Source organism: Xyrauchen texanus, chromosome 2, assembly GCF_025860055.1.
Source record: "Xyrauchen texanus isolate HMW12.3.18 chromosome 2, RBS_HiC_50CHRs, whole genome shotgun sequence".
Lineage (NCBI taxonomy): Eukaryota > Metazoa > Chordata > Actinopteri > Cypriniformes > Catostomidae > Xyrauchen > Xyrauchen texanus.
Window position 1 is genome coordinate 20,809,198 of NC_068277.1, and position 26,678 is coordinate 20,835,875.

The following is a 26,678-nucleotide window of genomic DNA, read 5'->3' on the forward strand; positions in this document are numbered from 1 at the left end:
TTATATACTAAATTAACATTTGAAAACAACACAAAATTTTCAAACGTTAATAATATGTATTTCTTCACAATGTTACAGTAATGGTATGAAACCGTTTTTTTATCTAAAATTTTGAGTGCCTGTTTGTACAAGCTTTGAAGCGGCTGTAACGCAGAGTTTGTTGATAAAGACCAATTAGTGATGCAATACGTAAAATGTGATAATATCATCGCATGCAAATAAAGCTTTTGCAGTGTGGCAGGGTGCATTTTCCTGCTGAGTGAGGCCAGTGCCATCAGGGAAGACCGTTGCCATGAAGGGGTGTATGTGGTCTGCAACAATCTTTAAGTAAGTGGCACGTGTCAAAGTAACATCAACATGAATGCCAGGACGCAAAGTTTCCACATTGCCCAGTGCATCACACTGCCTCTGTCATCCTGCCTTCTTTCCGTAGTGCATCCTGCTGCCATCTCTTCCCCAGGTAAATGAGGCACACACACCCGGCCGTCAACATGACCTAAAAAAAAACGTGATTCATCAGACCAAGCCGTCTTCTTCCATTGCTCCATGGTCCATTCTGATGCTCACGTGCCCATTGCAGGAGCTTTTGACAGTGTACAGGGGACAGCATGGGCATTCTGACCGGTCTGTGGCTATGCAGCCCCATACGAAGCAAGCTGTGTTCTGACACCTTTCTATCATGGCCAGCATTAAGTTTTTCAGCAATTTGTGCTACAGTAGCTCTATTGTGGCTTTGGAGGGGCTAGCCTTTGCTCCCCACGTGCATCAATGAGCAAACTGTTTATAATTTATTGATGCATGTAGTTCTTCTTATTTTTAAATATAATGTTTTTTTTTCCATTCTAATTGCTTTTTAACTTAGCCTTAAAAATGTACATGAATGTGCTTTTGATTTTGTGATGATGATGTTTTTGTTTTGTGACATTTATTCCAAATATAACTCGTTTAATATGTCACTAGGCCTGGGCGATATGGACCAAAAATCATATCTCTGTATTTTTAGGCTGAATGCCAATACACAATATCTCTGTATTTTCTACAAAGTGGACAAAATGTTCAGCTGTAAGTCAAAGCCACATGTGAGATGGTAAATAAAGCTTGCAATGTGCTTTGTTATGGGGGAGAATGCATTTCGGGCTTCAAGGCCATGGTTGCAGCAGCAGCACGAAGTTTAACACATACTGCAGTTTATGGCGCTGTTGTAAATGGTGGAAGAGATTTGAAGTGCTTCCACTTTTGGATGCAACCTGTTTATGGCATTGTCTTCAGTTGACATGCAGGGCTAAAAATTAAGCATTGTGAGCAAGCAAATTGGTCATTCACTTATCCGAGTAAAAATGTTACTTGTCCAGAGAGAAAAAAGGACATGTATTGGTTACATGCTCAAGTAACATGTCAGAGTTTCTGTTGTATTTTTTTCTGTGTTAGGTAAATCATCATCTTTTTATTAACTCAAGTCACTGTCACTTACTCAGGCTAGTGTGATAATAGAATAAAGGCATTACTTTGGTTATTTGTTCATACTGACAGTATTCAAGCTAGTACTATTAACTCTAGTATGAACAGGAAAATTCTAAACTCATGCTTGTAACTAAATGCTATAGTCATTCCCAAACACTGACTGAGTAAATGTAGCCTAAAAGACACACAAAAAACAACTACTGGTTAAGTCAATTTCACTATTTTTTGTAATAACGTTTTTGAAAATCTATACACTCTGTGTCAAAAATAATTACTTTACCTGCACTTCAGCTGACAAGAAACAATTCTAAGCCACCTTCTATAAAATGCCCTTTCCCTGGCAGAGTTTGACATTTTGTGATGTTTGGCTTTCAGCAGCCATAAAGCAGAAATTATCTTTTTTTATTTTCTTCTTTGACCTTGAGAACAAAGTCTGGCACCAAATCTGACTTAAACTATTTGTAGGATGATAAAAAAGTTGAAGAGTAAAAGAAAGCATTTCATTTGCAGAGGGAAACTTTGGGCACAGAATTGACATGCTTTGCTGTGATGACTATGTGGTCCATTCTTTCCATGTGGGTGGTAGAATGACCACTGAAGTTTGACTCTAACTAAAAGGAGGAATCATTGAGACAAATGTATACTGTTTTTCAGACGCTGGTGCCCATAGATCACAGAGCTTGTGGCTGTTGTATCTAGCGTGTTTATATTAAACTAAATCAAAGGCATACATACATAACCAGTAAGCCCCTGAATAATGTCTGCATGTGTATCCGTTTTAAAGATGTTTGGCATTCGTTCATCAGCTAGTGGATTTGTATGACTGTGTGTTTTTCCAAATTCAGTTTCTGAATAAGGCCTATTTCAAGAGAAGTAAAAGGAGATACTCTCCAAATATTTTATTTTCCCTCAAGATGCTGTGTGAACACAACTTGTGAATTTGATTACAAACACCCAGTCTGCACAATATTAAAATATCTCTCTCTCGCTTTCTTGATTCATGCTGTGAAAATATAAAGGCAATAACTTTATTCAGTCGTAGCAGTCAACTTTTTCTGAAATAATGAGCTGCCATGAATTTAAAGGCTCTCAATACACTCACAAAATAATAACCATGCAACACAGTGGCCAAGGACTGCACAGAGGACTCATCAAGATTGAAAGGCAAGCTGTGCACAATTTGAGCTTGCGGGTTACTGCAGGGTAGTTTGGCTATGAATGCATGCTTCAAGGATGTGATTTTATACTTTAGATTTTCAGGTGAAATGTCCAATGTGTGGTGCTAAAAGCAAGTTAAACTTTCTCTTAAACAGGGGTGCGTTTCCATTGAAGTGACTCTCTGCTTTACCACCATATTACAATGCATTGTTGGAGAAACGAACAAGTAACAATGTCGCACATCCATTGGTTGAACCACGTTGGTTCACCAATGAAGTGCTGTTGTTAATGGCATTACACAAGGTGTGGAGTATTAATTTGTGCGGATATTAAATCATAAACGCACATTTACACGTTCCCCAAAAAGCTGTTTAATGTGAGAAGTCAGCTGAAGACACAAAAGTGGCATTCACTATGTAATGTGACAGATACAATGTGCTACAATAGTGTAGTTTCCCTTTATATCAGACTTCGGGTACCCCCTGATGCACTTGAGCACATATTCACTCTTCAAAAACATTCACATACCGGTATTTGTTTACATGGACACATAAGCCGATCTCTGACAGAAACCGTGTGTATTATAAGCGCATTCTCTTAACAGCCTTTAATCGCTATAGTTAATTTTTTTCTATCGAGTTTAGATAAGCAACTTCTACTGTGGATTAGATCATTTATTTTTCAGGAAAAGAGTGGTTGTGAGATGGCATTGCCAGCTTTTGAACCTATACTGTATGTTACAAAATTTAATGCTTTTTATTGAAAGATAGAGAGAGAAAAGAAAGCATGGAGCATTTAAGCTACTAAGATTATTACTGAAATCTTTACAACACCCCAGACAAGCACATATTAAATGTGAATTCATTAATCACAATGTGATATTATTGATATGGTCTTCTCTCAAATCTTTTTAATTCTGTGTTACAATGAGAATATTGATGCTGAATGAGAATATTCAAGCTAAATCTATATGATATCTGAAGGTATATAATTATTTAATGATATCTGAACATATATAATTATTTACTTTACTTATTTAGCAGTTCCATGAAATTCCAGTGCAGCCTCCTGCTCTGCTCATGATGAAGAGGATCTTCACACATCCAGCAGTACCACAACAGCAGGTACTTCCATCACATCAACACCTCATAAAGAGAGAGAGGCCACACCACTCCCTAGCGGCATCACCACAACAACAGAAGGCAGTCTGATCTTTTTAATAATAACAGATGACCCGTACTATGGCTAAGTGTCAAGTGATGCTGTGTACTGTGAAATAGTGAAAAAGGAGTCCTGAGTGCACTTTGAATGTATTTATTAATATATATATATATATATATATATATATATATATATATATATATATATATATATATATTACCTGTGATTGACTGGCGACCTGTCCAGGGTGTCCCCCGCCTTTCGCCCAATGTTAGCTGGGATAGGCTCCAGCCCCCCGCGACCCTGTACACAGGATAAGCGGTTGACGATGGATGGATGGATGGATATATATATTATTATATTCATTTAATAAACGTGCATTTTAAATATAGCTTACTGAAAATATTCTGTTTGATATTTTCCTGTTATTTTTGGAAAATAAATTATTACTGTTATAAAAGGATGTTTCTGGGGTGTGTGTGTGTGTGTGGGGGCATTCAGATGGGCCCACTTTATTTTCTTTTTTTTTGCCTAGGACACACAGAGTCCCCTAGGATTGCCTCTGTATATATGGAATAAAAGATGTGAAGTGAAGTCCAATGATGTCCACTCAGCAAACTAACAAAGAACTATGTTTCTAACCTCAGGTGAAGAGTTGTAGTTCCTATGGTTTTGGGAAACACCAAACTATGTTGTAACGATGGAACTTGCGACCATAGTTGGCTAACGAAGCTTTGGGAAATTAATCCCTGATGAGGTTTTTAAGGTTTTTGCACAATGGAGTCTATGGAGGAACAAAACCAACCTCCCTCCTCTAAACCTTAAACGTAAACCTAACCGATAGTATCATAAAAAGGAAATGTGACATTAAAACATTTGCTTAAGCAACCACATAATTTTGTGGTGCCACTGTGACACTTTTGGCCCACGTGTCAACTCACATAACAGGGTGAATGATAAGTGTTAATGAACAGATAAGCTGTCATTTTACTTGGGATTTTTGTGAAAGGAAATAAAAGCTGTTGTAGTAGCTCCTTTAGTGTTCATATCACCTGCAAACTGCCACGATATGTAAAAAACATTTTGCAAACATAGGTAGGTATCTATAGGTAGATGTTGCTGATGCACAGTAGCAGTTCTAGCTTGTATGGCGCTCTGGGCAAAACTCCCTTAAGCACACCATAACCCCCCCCCACCCCCACTAACAAAAGTTGCTATGGGTGGGGGGGCATGTCACCCATGCCTAAATCTGTCCCTGCTGACACACGTATGCTTCAGAGTTATGATATTTTAATGGTTAAATGGGTAATCATTCTGGTGCTGGGTAATGGTGAGCTCTGATTTAGTCTATAGACTGCTTGTCCATGTGTGTGCAAATGTCTTCTGATGGCTTGTTTTCTCAGCAGTCGCACAAAAGATTCATTGCTCTGAGCATGCAGACAAGGGGTGGCCATGGCAACACAGCCATTAAAGACCCATTGATGAAAATGCCACTAAGTAAGAAAAGAAAAAAACGCACACACACATAGACAGAGTAGCCACCCAAGCATTTAGAGCAAAAAATAAACTTCAAAAGAGTGTGCATAAACAACCTCAAAAAGCACAACACAAACACATTGAAAACAACACACACACACACACACACACACACACACACACTTATAAATAGTTTACATCTCTATATTTGTGGTTACAAGAGTGAGTGAATGTTAATAGGAGGAGTGTGTACGTGAGTGTGTGTGTGTGTATGTAAAATTGTCACAATGGGGAAAGACTGAGGTAAAGCTCACAAGTCTTTAGTGAAAACTGTCTACACAAAAGCACTAGAGTGCAGCTCGGTCGAGCTCAATAAGAAAGCCACTGGGACGAGGATAGTGTGTTCATCAGTGTGTGTGCTGTGGAGATCCAGAACAATCTGTTTAAGAGCGGTGTGGTGCGAAGCAGAACCCAGAACAAGTCTTCTAACATGTGAGAAGAAACCAAGGAATCCTCCTCGAGCGCAATAACCAGGCTATGGCAATCTGATGGGCAAACACCACTGGAGACAAAGCAACCAACAGAATGGAATTTCACACTAAACAGGAGAACAACAAAAACAAACAATACAGGGTACACACAAGGGCTAAAGTAGGGTGCAATCAGAGGAAGACAGGTGGAGTGTGTGAAAAACCCATTACTGTAATTGACGCCTCCCCAGGAGTGATCAGCGTTCCCATGGAAACACCGATTACACTCACCCACTTCACCTGTGAAACACGAAGGAGAGAGAAAAACAAACAACAGAATGAACCAGCAAATGCTGAAGCCATGACAGTACCTCCCACCAGGAACACCTCCTGGCATCCCCTGCCCAATTACCTCGCTGCTGGTGAAAGTGATCGATGAGGGCACAATCCAGGGTATCCCACACTGGAACCCAGCACCTACTCAGGTCCATAACCCTCCTAATCCACCAGATACTGGTACCATCTACCCCTCCGCCTAACGTCAATAAGTTTCCTGAGAGATGCGGGGGGTCTGGTTGAGGGGGGTGAGGGAAGGAAGTGATGTGGTTTTAATGGTACGAAAAACAGGTTTAATTTTTAAAACGTGAAAGATGGGGTGAACGCGATGAGGTGAGGAGGTAGTTTGAGACAGACCACCACCGTAATAATAACCTTGGCGATGGGAAATGGTCAGATGAATTTGGGACCCAGCTTACGTGAGTGGAATGTCCTGGGAGGACAGCCAAACCTTCTGTCCGCACACGTATGGGACTGTGCAAAAGTTTAGGCACTTGTGAAAAATGTTGCATAGTGAGGATGTCTTCAAAAATAATGACATAAATAGTTTTCTTTGATCACTTAACGTCATACAAATTCCAGTAAACATAAAAAAGCTAAATCAATAATTGATGTGACCACCTTTGCCTTTAAAACAGCACTAATTCTCCTAGGTACACCTGGCTGTTGGCAGATAGGATGTTCCAAGCTTCTTGGAGAATTTGCCACAGTTCTTCTATCTATTTAGGCTGTCTCAATTGCTTCAGTCTCTTTATGTGATCTCAGACTGACATTATGTTCAGTGGGGGGCTTTGTGGGGGCCATGACATCTGTTGCAGGGCTCCCTGTTCTTTTATTCTAATCTTTTCTATTTGAAAAAGTAATGTGTGGGAGTCAAACATTTATATTTTTCTTATTGACACACTAAAGCTGAAGATATAAATAACCATCTTAAGACAAATATGTTTGTGAAACATCTTATGTGCCTAAGACTTTTGCACAGTACTATAAGTCAGGGGTTTAGACCAGTGTCGGTCAATGAGTTGTGAGCATACTCGACCTAAACTAAACTCTCGCTCCAAGAAGAAGGGTTTCGGGCCATACACCTCAGGGTAATTTCCAGTTGTTGGATGGCTCGCTCTTCTTGCCCATTCATTTGGGGATGAAACCCAGAGGACAACTAGCCCCCAGCTGTCGACAGAACTCTGCCCAAAAACGTGACACAAACTGGGGTCCTCTGTCAGAAACCACATCCACCATGAGGCCGTGAATATGGAAGACATAATTAATGACTGCTACCGCTGTCTCCCTTGCTGAGGGGAATTTGGGGAGGGGAATAAAATGAGCCTTCGAGAACCGGTCCACTACAGCCAAAACAACTGTGTTGCCATGGGAAGGGGGAGACCAGTTACAAAATCATAGCTATGTGCGACCAGGGTCTCGAAGGGACTGACAGCAGTTGGAGGAGATCAGCCGGGGGACTACAGGAGGTCTTTCTTAGTCGCACAAACAGGACAAGTGGCGGCGAACTGAGGAACGTCTCGCACAAGCGATGGCCATCAAAAATGCTGTCTAATGAACATTTGAATATGAGCAGCCCCTTGGTGGCAAGCGACATTGGATGAGTGACCCCACTAAAGGAAGTGCATTCTAAATGATCGCAGAACAAACAGTTCACCGCTGTAAATGTGGTGGCCATTGTGGTGTTACATAGCGTGGTGCAGATTTTAGGACATTACCAGGACACCATGCCCACCACTTGAGAAGCAGGGAGGGTGGTATCAGCTGGGGTGGTGGAGGTCTCATTTTTGGAGCCCGGATGATTCGAGAGAGTGAAATCAAAATGAGTGAAATATAACACCCAGTGAGCCTGCCTAGAGATAAGACGTTTAGCGCTTCAGATGTACTCTAGGTTCTTGTGATCAGTCCAAACCATGAAAGTAAACCCGCACCCTCTAACCAGTGAAGCCACTTACCCAAGGACAACCGGACAACCAGTAATTTCCGGTTACCAACATTGTAATTCCTTTCGGCTGGAGTTAACCGGTGAAAAAAGAATACACAAGGATGCACCTTTCCATCAGAGGGAGACGCTGAGAGAGAACTGCTCCAACACTGACCTCTGACACATCCATCTCCACCAACAACTGTAATGCAGGGTCAGGGGTAATTAAAATGTGTGTGGTGGAAAACCGCTCCTTGAGTTTAGCAAACACAAACTCTGCCCACTGAGACCAATTAAATTCAGTGTGCGTGGAGGTAAGATCCGTCAGAGGTGCGACAATTGCTATAGTTCCTAATAAATCTTCGATAAATGTGGGCAAACCCCAGAAACCTCTGCAAAACCTTGCGAGAATCTTGGGTTGGCCACTCAGCAATGGCTTTAACCTTGTTCAGTGTGATTCCTGAAAACCATGGTAAATGGCTTGGTAGAATGGGTGATAACAGAGAGGGGCGTTCCACTAAGTGTGTGTAGTTATATGTTCGCCCAGTAAGAATCTGGGAAGCTGCCATATTAGGGCTCAGTCCATGTAGATGAAATTTACATTGGTGCCGGAATCCACCGAGCTAACATTGCAGCTACTTTCACTATGCAAGCAAACCGGAAGGAGAGTGTGAAGTCTGGAGGGTTTGTCAAAGGGTGTTGCATTCGGCAGTAATCCCCTTGCTACCGACGAGTGGGTTCCTTTAAACAAACGAAGTTAAACACAAGCCATTGAGGAGTCGATGTTTCCTCTCTCTCTCTACGTGAAACTGGAAGCCTGCCTGCCTACCTGCATGGGCTTAATAAAAGGATGAGGATCAGAAGAGGCAGGAGTGGCGTCGGTGAAGTTCTCTGCATTGCCAGGCATTGGTCGACTCGAATGGCTAAGTCCACTAAGTCATCAAATTGTGGGGTCAAATCCAGTGAATAAATCTCATCCTGGATGGAGATAATCCCAGAAGAAAGCGATCCGACATAGCATGGTCATTCCAGTCACTGGAGGCAGTCAGCGTGCCAAATTCAATCGCAAAGTCCAATACTGACCATTCCTCTGGAAATGCCTCAAAGGACGAGCAGCAGGCATGACGGTTGCCCCGCATCACCGTTCCCCATTCTCCAGCCTTCCTGGCAAGTAATCTTCATGTGTCAAATGTAAAGGTAGAGGGTTGCATGGAGAATAAGAGTGAGCAGCATGAGAGAAATGCTCTTACAGATCCCTCACCCAAGTATGGAGCTGGGGTAAGGATTCACACGCCGGATCAGTTCAATGAGGCGTATGAAACCGTCTAGGGGGGAGAAGGTAAATACTTTGCCAGACTAGGATCAGAAGAGGATCAGTTGCTGAACCAGTATAGTAAGCTGCGCGAGCTGCGAGGCCATCATTTTCATGGTGCAGTTCGATGCGGAAATCTACTCTCGATGTCGACCAAGCAGAGCCACTTGGTGAGACAGGGCGGAGTGAACAGCGGTCTCCTCCGCTGGGTCCATAGCTGGCTGGATTATTCTGTAACACTAGGGAAGACAGGACCAAAACGTAGAGGTAAAGCTCTTTAATGAAAACAGTCTACACAAATGCACTACAGCGCCAGCTCAATAAGGAAGCCACTGGGGCGGGGATAGTGTGTTCATCAGTATGTGTGCTATGGAGGTCCAGAACAATCCATTGAAGAGTGGTGTGGTGCGAAGCAGAGCCCAGAACTAGTCTCCCGACACGTGGGCAGAAATCAAGGAATCCTCCTCAAGTGCGATCACCAGGCAATGGCAAACTGATGGGCAAACACCATAGGAGACAAAGCAACTAACAAACAGAACTTCACACTAAAGAGTAGAACAACGTTAAGATATAGCAAACAATAAACCATCAAACATACAGGAAACACACAAGGTATAAAGTAGGGCGTGCAATTAGAGGAAGTGGAGTGTGTGAGAAACCCATTACCATAATCGACGCCACCCCGGGAGCGATCAGCGTTCCCATGGAAATGCCGATTACGCTCACCGATTCGACCTGTGAAACACGAGGGAGACAGAAAAACAAATAACAGAATGAAGAGGCAAATGCTGGAGCCATGACAAAAATAGCAGGCAAAGCACTCTCCTCCACTCCACTGCATCCTGGCTATTTCAGTCCATCTAATATCTTACCATCTCTCTCTCTCTCTCTCTCTGTCTGTCTTTCATCTGATCTGATCTTATCAGATGTATTGATGGCAGTATTGGCAGTGTATTGATGGGATTACATGTGAGATAGATGTCAACTCTGAGCTTTTATGATGAGAAGTGAATGAAGTCATACATAAACACATGTACATAAACACATGCATGTAGGCTTGCCTTTGATTCTTACAGTGTAATGTTCACTGATTTAAAAAAAAAAAATATATATATATATATATATATGGGTACACCAAAAACATGGAGTACAGTGAATCTTGAAACAGAAGAGTAGCTTTTAATAGAAGATGAGAAAAGAGCAGGCTCATTTATGAGTGTGTTTGTATGTTGTGAATATATATGTGTATACAGTCTTTGTAGATAAGAGCCTACGGGATTAATCTCTATATAGAGAGAATCTCTAAGTCCCTGCCTTACACACACACACACACACACACACACACACACACACACACACACACACACACAGTCTCTCTCTCTCTCTCTCTGTTCTATTTTTTATATTAAGTTGTTTACCTATATCTTTGTATAGAATACATCAGAAATAACTTCTATTTGTTTTTTCTTACATGAATGCAATAACATTACAAAATTGAGTCTTTAAAATTTTCTTGAAGGAGAACAAGGGAACAAAAAGACAGAGAGAAAGAGGTAGAGAGACCACATAAAAAGAGGGACCATCTGAATTTTTGACAATTTGAATATCTGAGCCAGTCGACAGTGGCTCTGGGATCCAGTGAGCACCCTTGAACCATTGAAGCAGCTGTCAGTCTGTTCTGTTCTGTTGCGCATTCTCAAGGGAACATGTTTAAGCATAACTCCAGTCAGTGTACGGGAGAGTAACAAGAAGTGTGTGTTTAAGGGGGAGAAAAGCAGAGGGCAGTTTGTGTGTGATTACTGCTTCTGATTAGTGAAGTGTTCTTAATAAAGCCATCAATGTGTCTGCAGCGATATTACATGAGAACAGGATGGGAGAGCATGTGCCTGCGGATGTGACAGGGCAAAAGAGGGATTTTTTGGGGAAAGTGTGCATTCATAAGTAACACCTGCCAGCTCAGCCTCTAGAGACCAGCTAACTCTGGGGGGGTTTACTAAGAATGAATTGTGCCCGTTATAAGTGGCATTTTTTGCACATGCTGTATGTGTACTTTTACCACCCGATTCACTAAAGAAATGATATACATCTGGCTCAAACTCACCCACAAAATCAATGCTGAACACAATTTGCATTCTGATCTTGAGGGGTGATTCTGAGCACTATATAAAATGACGCAGACTAACATGACACACCCTGCCGAGATTGTACAGCATAATCCAGATAACATATGCCAGGATATAGTGCTCTTCTCCATCATTTGATCCTTATTTGATTAATTACTGCTGAAATGATTGATATACGGTATACTGATACTGTTGAATATGTACAAAAATATCTATTTTTTATAAAATAAATTGTAACACCTACATTAATTTGCTGGTAATAGAACAATCTAAATGTATTTAAAAGTGCAATCTATAGCATTTATATAGAAAGGAGGCATGTTTGCATGGAATGGAATGGCAATAGCCCCTTTCACGCATGCAACCAGTTCAATTATAGAAAAATCTTTGGATTGTCATAACTGGTAAATGTGCCACATGTGCTGTTCACACATTCCATTAAAATGGACATTTTTAAAGGTACTAATGATACTCTGCTGTATATGTGAAAGGGGCTAATGACTTAATTTAAATACTCAAGACACAGAGCAATTTCAGTGCTGACTGCGCCTGCTAAACTAGTTAGTGGTTAGTGAATAAGACGCAGATTTTTGCGCTGAAATACCATGCACAAAAATGCCGCAATTGTTTAGTGAATTTGCTTCTGGGTGTGAAAAAAAAACGTCCATATACGGCAAAAGAGCAAGCACATACACATAATCTAGTACATACATACAGGCAGCCATTTTTAAAGTGGGGAAAAATAGACCTCAGTCAGGGTAGATGCCATAATTTACTTGATTGAAAACAAGGTTGTTTCTGCAAACTCCACCAGCTGAAGCCATCCTGACATAGCAAAATTGGCTCAACCATTGGAGTGGTTGAGTGCCACACTTCTTTAAAAGGGGCTTAATGTTTAATATAAAAAGGGGTGCATTAATGCACTGGATTATATGGGCTGAAGCACAGGGGCCTAGAACTCCCATGGAGCCCAGCAGTAGGAGCAAGTTTAAATGCTTTGTTGTTGACATGGTGCCAACCGTTAAAGGCGTCCTTGTAGAGCTTGTTCAATGCACAGCAATCAATTGGAAGGGGGCCTCAGCAGACCAGCGAGCCCATGGGACCAAAAATACCTTAAAGCACCCCTGAATATAAACTTATCCACTATATAAGCAAATTCACTTAAATGGTTTGTTTGGATAAATGACAGATTTGTTGTCTGTTTTTACCTACAGTGCATTACAAATTCACAATGTTACAACTAATTTCTAGAGATGTATTAAATTGATGACTACATTGTCTGATGGCCCAGGAACAAAACCTAACGTGAAAGAAATGTTTCAGCTGGATAGAAGTTAAAAAATTCCAATGTCACCATTACCAGAGCATTTTTCAAACAAGAATTTGACACTGTTGGTATGGATTTAGGGTTGGATTGTATGTGAAGTGCCTGAAGAAGTGAGATGGACAGTACACCACATCCCCACGACTATGCTCTTGGACACACATTCACAAGCAAACACACACTTAAATTATCTTTTTTTTTTTTTTTTAAGCATTCCTGAAATATTTTGTATCTATTCTCTCTAAAAGTAGCATGAAAGCATGAAAGGAAAGAGCTGGCCTTGCTCCACTCATCCTTCCTCTTTGTCCTATATTCCATCTTCTCTTCTACTTCCAGCTTTTCACACTCTCTCGACTGCTTTAGCAGATGCGTCTTTACTCAATTCCATTTCTCAGCGACTGGCCCTCCTTTCTATTATTAGGCCTTCCCCTCTCTTCTCCCCCTCCTCCTCTTTCCCTGTTCACCTCTCTCCCTACATTATTCCATAAAACGCTTCTCCTAAGCCACTGCCTTGGTCTATGAAACACCCCTTTGCACACGGGTATTAGAAGACACACAGACACACACGCCTTGCAGAGCCAAAGGCAAAGGGGGAGAGGCACCTCTCTAGAACTCATCTCAGCTTTTTAGGAGCCAGCCAGAGGAGGGCTGAGATTAAAGGAAGAGTGGAACGGAAAAGGACAGGTAATAGATATTGAGAAGGTCCTCAGAAAAGGGAAAATGGAAACAGAATGGAAGGGCTGCATTAATTTTGTTGTTAGGTTATTCCTCACATGCAGTTCTGGAGCCAGAGATCTATCAAAAATCTCAGCAGGTGGAGTTTTACTCTACAAAGTGGCACTAATTGTAGGCCCAGTGCCATTTAAAGTAATTTAATTAATGCTGAATCAAAGCCAATATAGTCACCCAAATGGCAAATATTATGTTTTTGCTTCTTTGATCTGGAAGAAAATGTAAAGGGGTCAAAACTAATTTACCTTGATCATTGGAAATAAAAAGTTCAATGTACTATGGAAACATATTGCAACTTTCAGAACTAAAAATGTCTTCTCCAGTCCAAAAAGAGCATTTAATGAGACTAAGCTGCAAAAACAGCATAGTCACGGTGAGGTAGTGTAGAAGAAGCAGTACAGATACCATCATACTTAAATACCAGCAGTAGAAGAGGTGTAAACAACTAACAATAAGAGTAAGATATGTGGGAAGTTAGCCAATCATTGTGCTGTTCCAGGATTACAAAGAAGCTGTTATTGTAGGATGGAGCAGCAGCAACTATATTAGACCCGACAGCAAACACACAGCCTGTAAACACAGCAAAGTGTTGTTTGTCATTTCAAATGCAAAGAGTGTTTACATAGACATCTTAAAGGTAAGAGAGAGAGCGTGGAAAATGGAGTGGTGGTGGTGTAGTGGGCTAAAGCACATAACTGTTAATCAGAAGGTCGCTGGTACGATACCCACTGCCACCACCATTGTGTCCTTGAGCAAGGCACTTAACTCCAGGTTGCTCCGAGGGGATTGTCCATGTGATAAGTGCACTGTAAGTCGCTTCGGATAAAAGCGTCTGCCAAATGCATAAATGTAAATGGAAAATTATCATGAAAATATAGCCTAAACTAACATTATAAGTGGACACCAAGCAATAATTTATTATATGACCCCTTTAAGATCGCACATCATGGTCAGGCAAACCCACACAGTGGCACTGAGATTAGCACACAGTGATGATTACTGTAGTGACACTGAAAGGATATGTTGGTGAAGTTTGGTGATATTCAAATTTATGCAGATATATGTAAATGATCTCATATTCATGAGTCGTGACATTTTGAGCTTGTTTTGCACCATGCAGCTCTGAGTATAGAGGGAATGAAAGCCAATTTAGGCTAAATTCTAATTATGACTCATCTGCTAAACTGAGCTGCAAGGGGCGCACTTACAATAAAGCAGAGCCATAACCAAGTCATGGGTTTCCAAGCTGCAAGTGTAATGGCTCATGCCAAATAATTGGTTTCATATGTCAAAAATAATCAAGTCATATTCAAATTTCCTGTTGAGCCAAATCACAATAACCAGATGCATTGTTCATCTGATAGATGAGATGTGTGATTCCTTATACATTAATTTTCAAGTATGGGAGCAAAAAATTATGAATATTATTACCAATGCTGTATTACAAAGAGTGCTGATTATACCAAGTATACACATGCAGCCTTTAAGATAATTTTACTTATTTTTTGAAGCGGAATATTAACTTAATTGCTACGTTTCATCACTGTATTTCAACTCGAGTAGAGTAAAGATCATTAACTTGTGCAGATTCTAGAATTACAGTTTGATTCAGAGACAAGATTATTGATTTGATTTGCTAATTTGAATTCATTGGTTTACTAATTGTCAGCAACTTATAAAAGTGAAAGACTGTATATGGGTATTCTCCACATTATGAATGAATTTCAGGCCATGTTGAATGTTGTTAACTACTTAAAATTATGAGTAGATTGTAGCTTTAGAAGCCATTTCAAAGTAGTTAATCTTTGAGAACACTATGTAGCACAATTTTTGTTCCTGGTTAGTAAGTGTTATTTCCTATTTGCTTATGCCTCAAAAGTATAGAAAATGGTTATTATTCCCCACAAACTTTTGTGCTTTTGTGATCAGGACGGTGATATTTAGAAATGTACCTATTTTCAATAAGCAAACGGGCAAATTTGTGTCTTTTCGTTCACATGAAGTCAGAAAGAAACAACACATGAATCCAAATTTACATGTATTTATACTAAAGTAATACAAAAATGACTACAAATGCTTTAGAAGTGAGTAGTTTTTAGAGATTTATGATTATACTCTAAATCACTTTCACGAATCAGCCACCAAATGTAGTCTCCCATCATGTTCTCGTTATACTGTCCTTGGTAGCGGTGTTCAAAGTCCAGTATATCCTGGTGAAAGTGCTCACCTTGCTCCTCCGAGTACACTCCCATGTTCACCTTGAATTTATCAAGATGCGCATCAAGGATATGGACTTTGAGGGACATCCTACAGCCCATTGTGCCATAGTTCTTCACCAGAATCTCAACCAGGTACACATAGTTTTCAGCCTTGTGATTGCCCAGGAAGCCCCAAACCACTGCGATAAATCAGTTCCATGCTGCTTTCTCCTTACTAGTGAGCTTATAGGGAATTCATTACACTCCAGGATCTTCTTTATCTGTGGTCCGATGAAGACACCGGCTTTGACCTTTGCCTCAGACAGCTTAGGGAAGAAGTCTTGAAGGTACATGAAGGCTGCCGACTCCTTATCTAGAGCACTGAAAAATTTTCATATGCCCAATTTGATGTGCAGTGGTGGCATCAGCACCTTCCCGGGGTCCACCAGTGGCTCCCATTTGACGTAGTTCCTCCCCACAGAGAACTCGGTCCGCTGTGGCAAGTCACGCCTTTGGCAGTGCACCTTGCTGTCCCTGCTGTTCCAAAGGCAAAGATAGCAGGAAAACTTGGTAAAACTGCCTTGGAGACCCATCAGGAATGCCACCATTTTGAAGTCTCCTATGACTCCCAGCCATACTCATCATACTTCATGGCGTTAAGCAAGGTCTTGATGCTGTTGTAATCCTCTTTGAGGTGCACTGAGTGAGCCAGGGGAAGAAACGGGTACTTGTTACCATTATGGAGCAGCATGGCTTTGAGGCTCCTGGATGAGCTGTCAATGAAGAGGTGCCTCTCAATCTAGTTATAGGCGATTGTGATTGCCTCGAACAGACTGGTCACATTGTGGCAGAAGCAGAGCCCATCTTGACAGGTGAAGAAGCTGGAAAAAGGTTGGTGATGCTCCCTCTGATCAGTGACTTCCACGCTTTCATCCAAACAAGTTCCACTGCTTGAGCCTAGACCTAAAAAGGTCAGCATTGGACTTGGTGAGACCAAGATCTCTAATCAAGTCGTTGAGGTCTTTTTGGTTGGGGTAGTATGGGTTTCACTCCTCACCTCCACCTCTGAAATCCCTCAAAGTCCATATCCTTGATGCTCATCTTGATAAATTCAAGGAGCATACTTGGAGGAGCAAGGTGAGTGCTTCCATCAGGATATACTGGACTTTGAACACCGCTACCAAGGACAGTATAACGAGAACATGATGGGAGACTACATTCGGGGGCTGATTCATGAAAGTGATTTACAGTATAATCGTAAATCTTGAAAAACTACTCACTTATAAATCTTTTATAGTCATTTCTGTGTTACTTTAGTATAAATACATGTTCATTTGGATTCATATGTTGTTTTTTCTGACTTTATGTGAACGAAAAGACACAAATATGCCCGTTTTCTCATTGGAATTAGGTCAATTTCAAAATATCACTGTCCTGCTCACAAAAGCAAAGTTTGTGGGGAATAATAGGCATTTTTTTATAATTTTGAGGCATAAGCAATTAGGAAATAACACTTACTACCCAGAAACCCCCCAATAAATGTATAAAAAAAATTTGTTTTACACCGTGGAATCAAACTGTTTGTTCCACAGTTGTTTTTATCCCAGAAGTTTCTCTTTCTACCACATACATTTACCAGACTTATATTTACCATTTTACCACAAATCAACAATAATTTTGGCAGATGCTAGCAGATAATGGACAAAAGAGTGATTGAGCCAATCTTTTGAGAAAATATGCCTTATCCCAAATTATGAAAAAACATCATGTACTTCATTTAAAATAATGTTTCTTACAGGACAAAACAGTCAGCAGTAAGTGACAGATCTGGCTAATGATAGTAGCACCTCTCATGACTGCAAAAATTCCACACATTCATCCTTGTCTCTCTCTCTCTCTCTCTCTCTCTCTCTCTCTCTCTCTCTCTCTCATTTAAAAATGGTATGATAGCAAAAGTGAAAAATGTAATTATACTGGAGAGAGAAAAAAGACAGGAGAGAAAGGAGGGGGAAAGAGTGAGGAAAGAAATGGATGAGAACATATAAAAATAACCTACTTGAATATGACAGAACCTTTCAGAAAATTAAAGCATGAGAGCGAAGGAGAGCGAGACAAAGACAGACAGAAAATAGAAAGAGAATAAAGCAGAAAAAAGAAAAGAAGAGGGAAAAGCATACAGAAAAAGAGAGAAAGAGACAGAGAGAGAAATCTGAAATCCAAGGAAAAGGCATAAAATGGGAGCTCCATGGAAAGGTGAAGCCCTGCATTGGATGCAAGTGATGCCTCCATGGTAACAGGCTGTTTTGATTTAAACCTGTGCTAGCTGCTGACTCAATATGGCTGGTAGAATAATCACCAGTAGATGCTATCTATTGCATTACTGAGGGAAATTTACCAGCAAAATTATCAGCGGATGAGGAGGAAGATATATGAGAGTAAGAGATTGAGGTGTACAGCGAGGGAGGAATCCAATGATAGATGCACACAGAAGGAGTATGAAAGAGATAATGCACATTTTAAGGAGAGATAGAAATAACAAAATATTCTGCGGTCAAGTACATTTCATTCTCAGTTTTGGCCATTTTCATCTCTGTTCAACATGAACTTTGAAACCTGTAAGTGTAAGGGCTGTAAGTGATGCTAGTCATGCTGGAACTTCCGCCAGACTTACACTCTGTCTACACCGGACACGAGTGGTGCATCGTGTCAAAAGCAGATCACTCCCATTACAGTAAATTATGCTATCTTGTGGTGCTTTCAGTTGATCGATGCTCTATTCTATTGGTGACTCCTTGCAGTGATACTCCAGCCACTTTATCTATACAGTCCATCTGAAATTAAATAAGTTTACTTACCAAAATATCATACCCGTGATTCTTTCTGCCATTAATTATATTAGTTATATATTTAAATAAAGTTCCATCAAAGACAGCTTATGGTACTTTTGGTCTCTGGTCTACTAATTTAAAAGAATATTCCGGGTTCAATACAAGTTAAGCTCAATCGACAGCATTTTTGGCATAATGTTCAATACCACAAAACCTACTTTAGACTCATCCCTCCTTTTCTTCAAAAAAAGCAAACATCGAGGTTACAGTGAGTCACTTAAAATGGAAGTGAATTAGGGCAAGTTTTGGGGGGTTTAAAATCAGAAACGTGAAGCGTATAATTTTAGAAAAGCACTTTGATATGTTATTTGAGCTGTACATTTTTACAGTCATTATATAGTTTTAAGTTTTGTTGACTACATCGTCATACAAAGTTGTAAAACTGGCTATAACTTTACACAGAAAAGGTCAGCAAGTCAATTTTAACATTTACAGAGTGCCCCATTCACTTCCATTGATAGTGCGTCAATGTAACCCAGATGTTTGCTTATCTTTAAAGAAAAGAAGGGGCAAGTCTACATTTGTTTTTTTGGTAATCAATATTATGCCACAAATGCTGTCAATTGAGCTAAACTTGTATATTCCTATAAAACTAGTTTCTAACAAAATGCATATGCAGTTTTAGCAACAATAACATTATAATACTAATTATATAATAAGTATATTTTCAAATGCATCTGTGTAGACAGGATGTTAGTCGCATAATTAGACACGCCCACTTTCCAAAAACCCACCCTGCAAAGATACGGTTGCACTACTGGAATTGTTGTAATCTAAGATGGAGGAGCACAGCAGCACGTCCTCTCAACTGTGTCAAAGTTGTCAAAAGCAATTGTAGCACAACAGCGTTCTTGCATGACAAACTACAATAACAACTGTCAACTGCTTATGAAGCTGAATGTCACGTTAAACTTAAATAACCTACTTCAACACGCTCTTAGTGCTCCCTGCTGCCAGTATATGGGCTGCCCTGTGAACGTGCAAAATGATTGACAGGTAGAAAGAGTCTCAAAGTCTTCTCTTCTGATAGGCTAAACTAAGAATCTAACTGCAGCATTCTGACTGTAGCCTGAAAAAACTATAGTAATTAATTTCATTAACAACCAAAACTGCTGTGAAGACAACAAGCTTGCAAATGTGAGTTGTTGTTTTACCATCACCCTCACACTGTCTGAATACAGTATGTATCTTATTTGAGATGTAAGTGTTGAACTGAGGTTTGCTAATGCGCTAAATCTTGTGGCCACACATTTGTTTGCATTGGAAACATCACCTCCGTCAACTGAAAAACAGTGAATATTTTCGAGTAGTAAAAAAATGTTTGTGGTCCATTTCAGATGATATTTAACTTTGAAAAATCATACACTAGATGGTCAAGTGCATTGTGTATAGAGTTTTAATTGAAACCCAGCTTGTATCTCAAGTCTAACAACCTAAAAATAACAAGGCTCCAAACAGCTGATTCAACTTGTCTTCTTTCGCAAGAAGCCTGTCGATGAGACACTGCAAGTACCATTCTCCAAGGTTTTTGAAGAGGTTGGTTTCCAGAGGAACGGAGGATGTCAATTGGTCATAATTATCATCACTGCTAGAGAGGATAAATACCCACTTCTCAACATTTCACCCCACCTGTCATCTTGTCATGAGAAAATTGAGAAGCCCTCCATGACCGAGTGGAAGTGCTCTGATCATGTAGTGTTTAAAACAGGGACAAGGGAGATCTTCATGAAAGGAAATAAATAGCATCTTTAGATGAGGCTGAAAATGACTTGTAGGTCAAGCAACTTCTTTTACCAGTAAATTGAAATAAATCAAATCAGATTATATTTTACTCCATAACTGAACTTGCATATGTCAAGGAAGTAGTTTCCCGTAGGAAAGAAAAGTGAGATCTCTCTATATCTGAACTATTTCTCATACAGCAATAAAATTAAATGTAGAGCAGTGGAGACTTTTGCTTGAGTTTTCGGCTTCTCAGATTTTTCCCCTGAGAAAAAGACCCTAGTAATGTCACATGTGTCTCCTCTAGAGTTTCAAAAGAGATCTCGACAATGTCTTAAACTGTGCTCAGATTTGCCAAGATACCAAAGTCTGCATTTAAAATTCAAAGATATTAATATGAACACAAACATTCCTCATCATGTTCCTTCAAAACTCAAAATATCTGAGCTACTGCTGCTGCTTTCCATATGCTGCTGTCCACATTTCCAGTATTACAGTATGTCATTTTAGTAGAAACAGACATAGAAACTGAAATAAAACTTAGCAAAGAACTAAATGAAGTCTCCTGATATACTGTACGACACGCTCTGTCCATTTTGTTAGTTCAAAATCTAGTTTGACATAACATTTTCCTCTTTTATTCTCTTTCATTATATTGATTGACTTGACTGATATAGACATCCCTCACACACTGACATCACTTTTGGAAACCTGTCAGGCAAATTTTGCCCCTACCTTGTATTACAAGAGGTGATTAATTCATACAGAGTCTATTTAGCTGGATGCAGAGCTATGCTTTATATTTAATTGAGTTGTGATTGTATTGACATGATTCCCATGGCTTCTGGTCAACCTGTGGTTAACTGAGGGCCGTGACCTCAATGCTTCAATCTCTGTTGTTCCCACACTGTGAAATCTTCTGAGAACAAGATGAAGGGATGGATCAAAAGAGTTTGCACAGGAGGTAATACGAGAGTAAAAAGCAATAGACAGACACTGGGGAGGGGTCGTTTTTTATTTCCCCTGGCACCATATTGTGTATTGCCTCATCCAAACCTCATAAACTATAACAGTGAACAGTTCATTAATTTAATGGCCTTGCTTGCATTACTTGATGTAATTTCAATGTGCAAAAAGGCAGAATTTTCTTTTTATATGTCTAATGAAGTAATCATAAAAGCTGTCTAAGGGACAATGTATAATAAAATAACAACACCTAGTTAGTATTATTTCAATCAAATAAAACAAACAAAGTAATGCCAATTGAGTAGTAATTATAATAAGAAAGAATCTGAAGAAAAAAAATACAATTGAACACTCTCTGTAAATAAATCAGAATCTAATGCTCAGTCAATTTTAGAGAGATCAAAGCATCAGTAATCCAGTTATGTACATCCTCTCCAGCATGGTGATGCAGCCATCCTTGAGCTCTGGTATCAGACCAAGACATCATGACTTTGAGACTTTGCTGACAGCTCAAATGATTTCTTTAATTGATTAATTGATTGGGAACAGTAGTAAGATAAATTGGTTAGCTCAGAACGGGGGATCAATCTTCAATGATCGTCAACGATCAGGCTGCCTCATTTGCAGCCACTAAACAAAGTCATTTGACAACAGTAAAGTAGATACAGTGGCCCTATCAAGTATTTAGACATACTTGGAAATATATAATTGTCATTGTATTAGATAACATAATATTAAACCAAGTGGGTTTCTTTACCCACCAAGTCTTTTAAGAAAATAAGCGCTTGCACACTTTTTAATATTAAGTCTGTTAAGTTTTAAAACAAGAGATTTACTGTTCAAAATTAAAGGAATACGTCACCCCAATGTATCATAAAAGTAGTGCATGAGTTTTGTGCATTGTATCCCAAGTCTTCTGAAGACATACGATAGGTTTTGTTGAGAAATCATCTGTAATTGAAGTGAAAATCTTATCATTTGTTGCACGAGTGCATGAGAGAAACTTGTCACAGTGGAACACATGATTTATTTTTTATTAATTTTTTAGGAGCCAGCTTCATAGCATTCATGAACTTGCAATCTCGAACACCAGGATTTTGAAAAATTGATTCTCACCAAAATCGTATGCCTTCAGAAGACTGGTTTGGAATTACATGAGTGTTAGTATTTCATTTTTAAGTTAAGACTACGAAGTATTTGGACGCTTTCTGATTGTAAAAAATAATGGAACATGTCCATTGTAATTGGCCTCATATACATCCACTAAAGATTATAGCTGATTATAGTTGGTTAAAGCAATTGCAAAAATGAGGATAGCATCATTTGTTTGCTAATGCCACTTGGTTTGATTTTGTTATCTAATGCAATGAGATTTACTCATTCATGCAAGTGTAGTATGTGTTAGAGGTCTGCAACCTGACCCGGCCGGATGAGACCCGAGAACCCAGTCTGTGTCTGGGTCAGTTTTTCAAGTAGGACTTCGGGTTCAGGTCGAGTTTGTAATTCATGAAAAAATAAACAGAGCACGAACAAATAGATGAGTTAGGGGCTGTTCACACCGAACGTGTTTTTGCACTCATCTGATCTGTTTTCCCATTGTTTAAACACATCCTGACGAATGTCGTTGACATTTGCACTGCATCTTGCTTTTTCTTCAGTGTCTCATGCAGGACTGGCATATTTTAAACACCATGTCAAGTTAAAAATAACTTACAATTTTAAAAAATGCTTGTCGAGACACCTGTGCTCGGTTTCATTATTTGCGCTGTGTCTAGATTGTTTTACAGTGCAGTTGTCACAAAGATTCAACATTCTGAACAAATTCAGGCTGCATAGAGGGGACTGTTTAATTTTATTCCAGATTGTTCTGCACAAAGTGAAGTTTCAGCGCATAAACAGTCAATGTTTTTTCCCCTTCTGCTCAAGTGTACAAAGGGGCTGTTGTGCCTTGTTAAAACTGTGTATGTTAACTGTTTCAGTACTGTTACGAATGTTGCCTATATGCTTACATAAAATACAGCTTATTGCAACAGTACTTTCTAGGAGAAGAAATCAGATAGTAAAAGATTTCGGGTTCGGATCGGGTTAGGGCTTAAAATCTAATGGTATCGTTTGGGCCAGGTAGGGTCACACAGTCTTGGGTACGGGTCAGGTTTCATTTTGGCCTATGCAGACCTATAGTAAGTGTCCAAACACTTTACTGGGGCCACTGTTTTCTGTAGGCCTGAAGTCACAACAAAATGACTAGTAATAATATTATAATAATATTTCCATTTTTCACAATAATGAGCAATTATGTTCACATAATTTCCAGAATATTCAGTAGTTCCACATATAATTTTTCGTCTTCCTTTCTGGTAATACTATCTATTCTCATGTGTTTAGTTCTGTGCAAAATGCTTTAGACAGGTACTGCAGTGATCAAACACAAGAGCTCATAATGATCACCAATTAACTTACAGGGAGTTTCAAAATGAGTGAATGTCATCCAGTACAGTTCAAATGTATATTTTTTGTTAAAAGAAAATGTGTATTGTTACAAGATGAACTGTGCCTAATAAAATTTAAGACAACTTTAAAAGACGTTCATGAAATCCTGAGAGAAATTTTATACATTAACAACAGAATGATGACTGAACTCAGTCACAGTATATAATCCTATGCTCGATTACTTGTTTAGATTCAGGAAAAATATTTTCTTATCCTGAGTGTTTTCGCTGAGCCCATTGTATGGAATTTCTTTTAAAGTGTTACAGCATGAAATTGACTTCAAAGCGCTGCATGACACAAAACCTGCATTAACCACAGGCTGACCTCAGTAACTTAAATAACATTCCAGCCAACAAAATGGCAATTTTTAAGGCTTTGTACAGGATATTCTATATTCCCTCCATATAACATTTATTGTCATGACTGTAGAAATTATCCTGTGGCCAAGGTCAAGTCCGAGGTAGCAATAAAGCACTGGAATGAGTGGAGGGGGGGTGGGGGGATGGGTTGAAGATTGCATATGTAACAAATGGTGATTCAAATTTCTCCCCCCACATTTCCCTGATCACTTGTGAAAAAAACCCTGGTGTCACAGACCCGATTACCACAGATTGGATCAGTCCACTGTCTCTCCCTGTCTGTCTCTCACTCTCCAGCCCCTCTCATACCACTCTTAATTCTTCCGTAATCCCTTTTGTGTGTACCCTTCTCTTTTATAATCTCCCTCTCTCGCTATCTTTCATTTGCAGGTTCTTGCTTTAAATTATCCCTTTATACCATTCTCTCTTTCAACAATATTCATCCTTTCAGGGCTCTCTCTTCAATCATTTTTTTATTACCATATAATACCATCCTTGTTACCTTCAGCTCCTTTAATGATAATCTCACGTTCTGCTTTTTATAAGGTCTAAATATGCTTCTCATCTGCAACGCAGTTTTTTCGCAGTGTGATTTAAGTTGGGTTTTTGCTCATGTATGGTGCGAGTAATTACTGAACACTAGAGTCAATGGACCCTTTTCAAATTAACAAATTATCAAATTATTATATAATGACATTATACATAATATACACTAACTGACCACTTACACTGCTACACCTGTACACCTACTTATTCATGTGATTATCTATTCAAAAATTTGTGTGTCAGCAGTGCAATAAAATCCTGCAGATACGCGTCAGGAGCTTCAGTTTATGTTCACATCAATCATCAGAATGGGGAAAAAATTTGATCTCAGTGATTTCGACATTGGCATGATTGTTGGTGCTAGGGATGTGCGAGACTAGTCAACTAAACGGTTCTGGTACTGCTAATTGACACGGGAATTACTAGTCAGTCAGTTTTCCACATTAAACCGTTATTATATTATTACAAAGGCTGCACTTAAATTACTGGCATGTTAATGTTACACATTTTAAATATAATTAATAATACAAATATCTGGAGCAGATGGATTTAATTTCACCTCAGGCTGCACGTGCTTCTTCCCTCTCTCTTTTTCTGCACAGAGCACATAGAAAAATATCCTCTCGCAAGATGAGCAAAGTAGCTATAGAAATCATGTGGTGGTGGGGCAGGAAGCAATTTCAGAAACTTTGGCTTGCAAGTCACTATGGATGTGTTCATATTTGAGTCTTCTCTAAATCTATGCGTGCTTACACGTAATTTTCCAGTTGAGCTGGCTTTTTCAAGTGTAGGATAATTACCTCAGGTGAGTCAGGTCCCGTCTTTAACCGAACCATGTTGACGTAAGTTTTGCTCTTCAAAAATTCATACTTTTGATTAAGTAGACTAGAAAATGACTATTTTAGGCAAGGTGTGACATTGTTTTACCCTGCTAAACAAAAAGGATATTTAAAAATCAATGTGCAGACTGCTAAACTGGTGAAACTATCTTTTATTCTGCAAGACATGTTTAGAACAATACATGAGGTTTATTGTACATTTCTCACATGCCTATTTTTTCCATCCTAGCTATTTATTTATTTTTTCCATAGTAACTGTTATAGGTTAACGTTCTTAACCCAACATCATATTAGATCATAGACTAATGCACTTTTAAGCTAACTGTTTTTCTCTCTCTTAAATTTGGCTTACCTATTTTCAACAATGTCCTGACTATTTTAATATTTTAAGTACATTTTAAGAACGTTAAGAACAGGTTATCAGGGTTGCTCTATTGGTCCTGCACTATTAATTCAATTGTTTTCAATAAATATGCTTGTATTCTCTAATGTTGAATCAGTGATTGCATGTCATGTTTTATATTTAATATACAATGATCATATTGCAAGGCAAGTATGTTGCAGATAAATGCCCCTTTCAGAGGAATTTATTGTCGGATATGGCTCTTGTTGGAATTTATACATTTTTAGACAAGTAGACTAGCTTTTGTTTAAACATCAGTGAAATTATTCATTCCGCACATTACTATTTGTGCCAAATGGGCTGGTTTGAGTATTTCTGTTACTGCTGGTCTTCTGGGATTTCATGCACAACAGTCCCTAGAATTTACTCACAATGGTGACAAAAACTAAAAAGATCCACTTAGCGGTAGTTCTGGGATGGAAACACCTTTTTGATGAGAGAGGTCAGTGGAGAATGGCTAGACTGGTTTGAGCACACAGAAAGGCTACGGTAACTCAGAGAACCCCTCTGTACAATTGTAGTGAGCAGAATAGCATCTCAGAATGCACAACACATTATACAACGAGGCGGCTGGGTTACAAAAGCAGAAGACTACTGTCAGCCAAGAACAGAAAGCTGAGGCTGCAGTGGGCCGACCATCTGTGTGCCTCAGCAGAATTCGAGGTTAATCAGATCAGTATATGTTTTTCCAGTCTTTGACCGTCCAGTTTTGGTGATCCTGTGCCAGCTGCAGTCTCAGCTTTCTGTTATTGGCTGGTCGAAATCACTGAGATCCAATTGTTTCCCCCAT

The 26,678-nt window shown here is 39.4% G+C and overlaps 1 protein-coding gene across 3 annotated transcripts in view; it reads right to left on the bottom strand.

Moving 5' to 3' along the window:
- LOC127658405 (neuroligin-2-like) overlaps positions 1–26,678 on the bottom strand; it is a 257,469-nt gene that overhangs the window by 191,095 nt on the left and 39,696 nt on the right. Inside the window, exon 2 of one of the 3 annotated variants that reach the window (XM_052147688.1) lies at positions 4,001–4,083. The exons of the other annotated variants lie outside the window; for them this stretch is intronic. The gene's annotated coding sequence lies outside the window, so the exon portion shown is untranslated. The remainder of the gene's footprint in view (positions 1–4,000; positions 4,084–26,678) is intronic. 3 annotated transcript variants of the gene reach the window in all.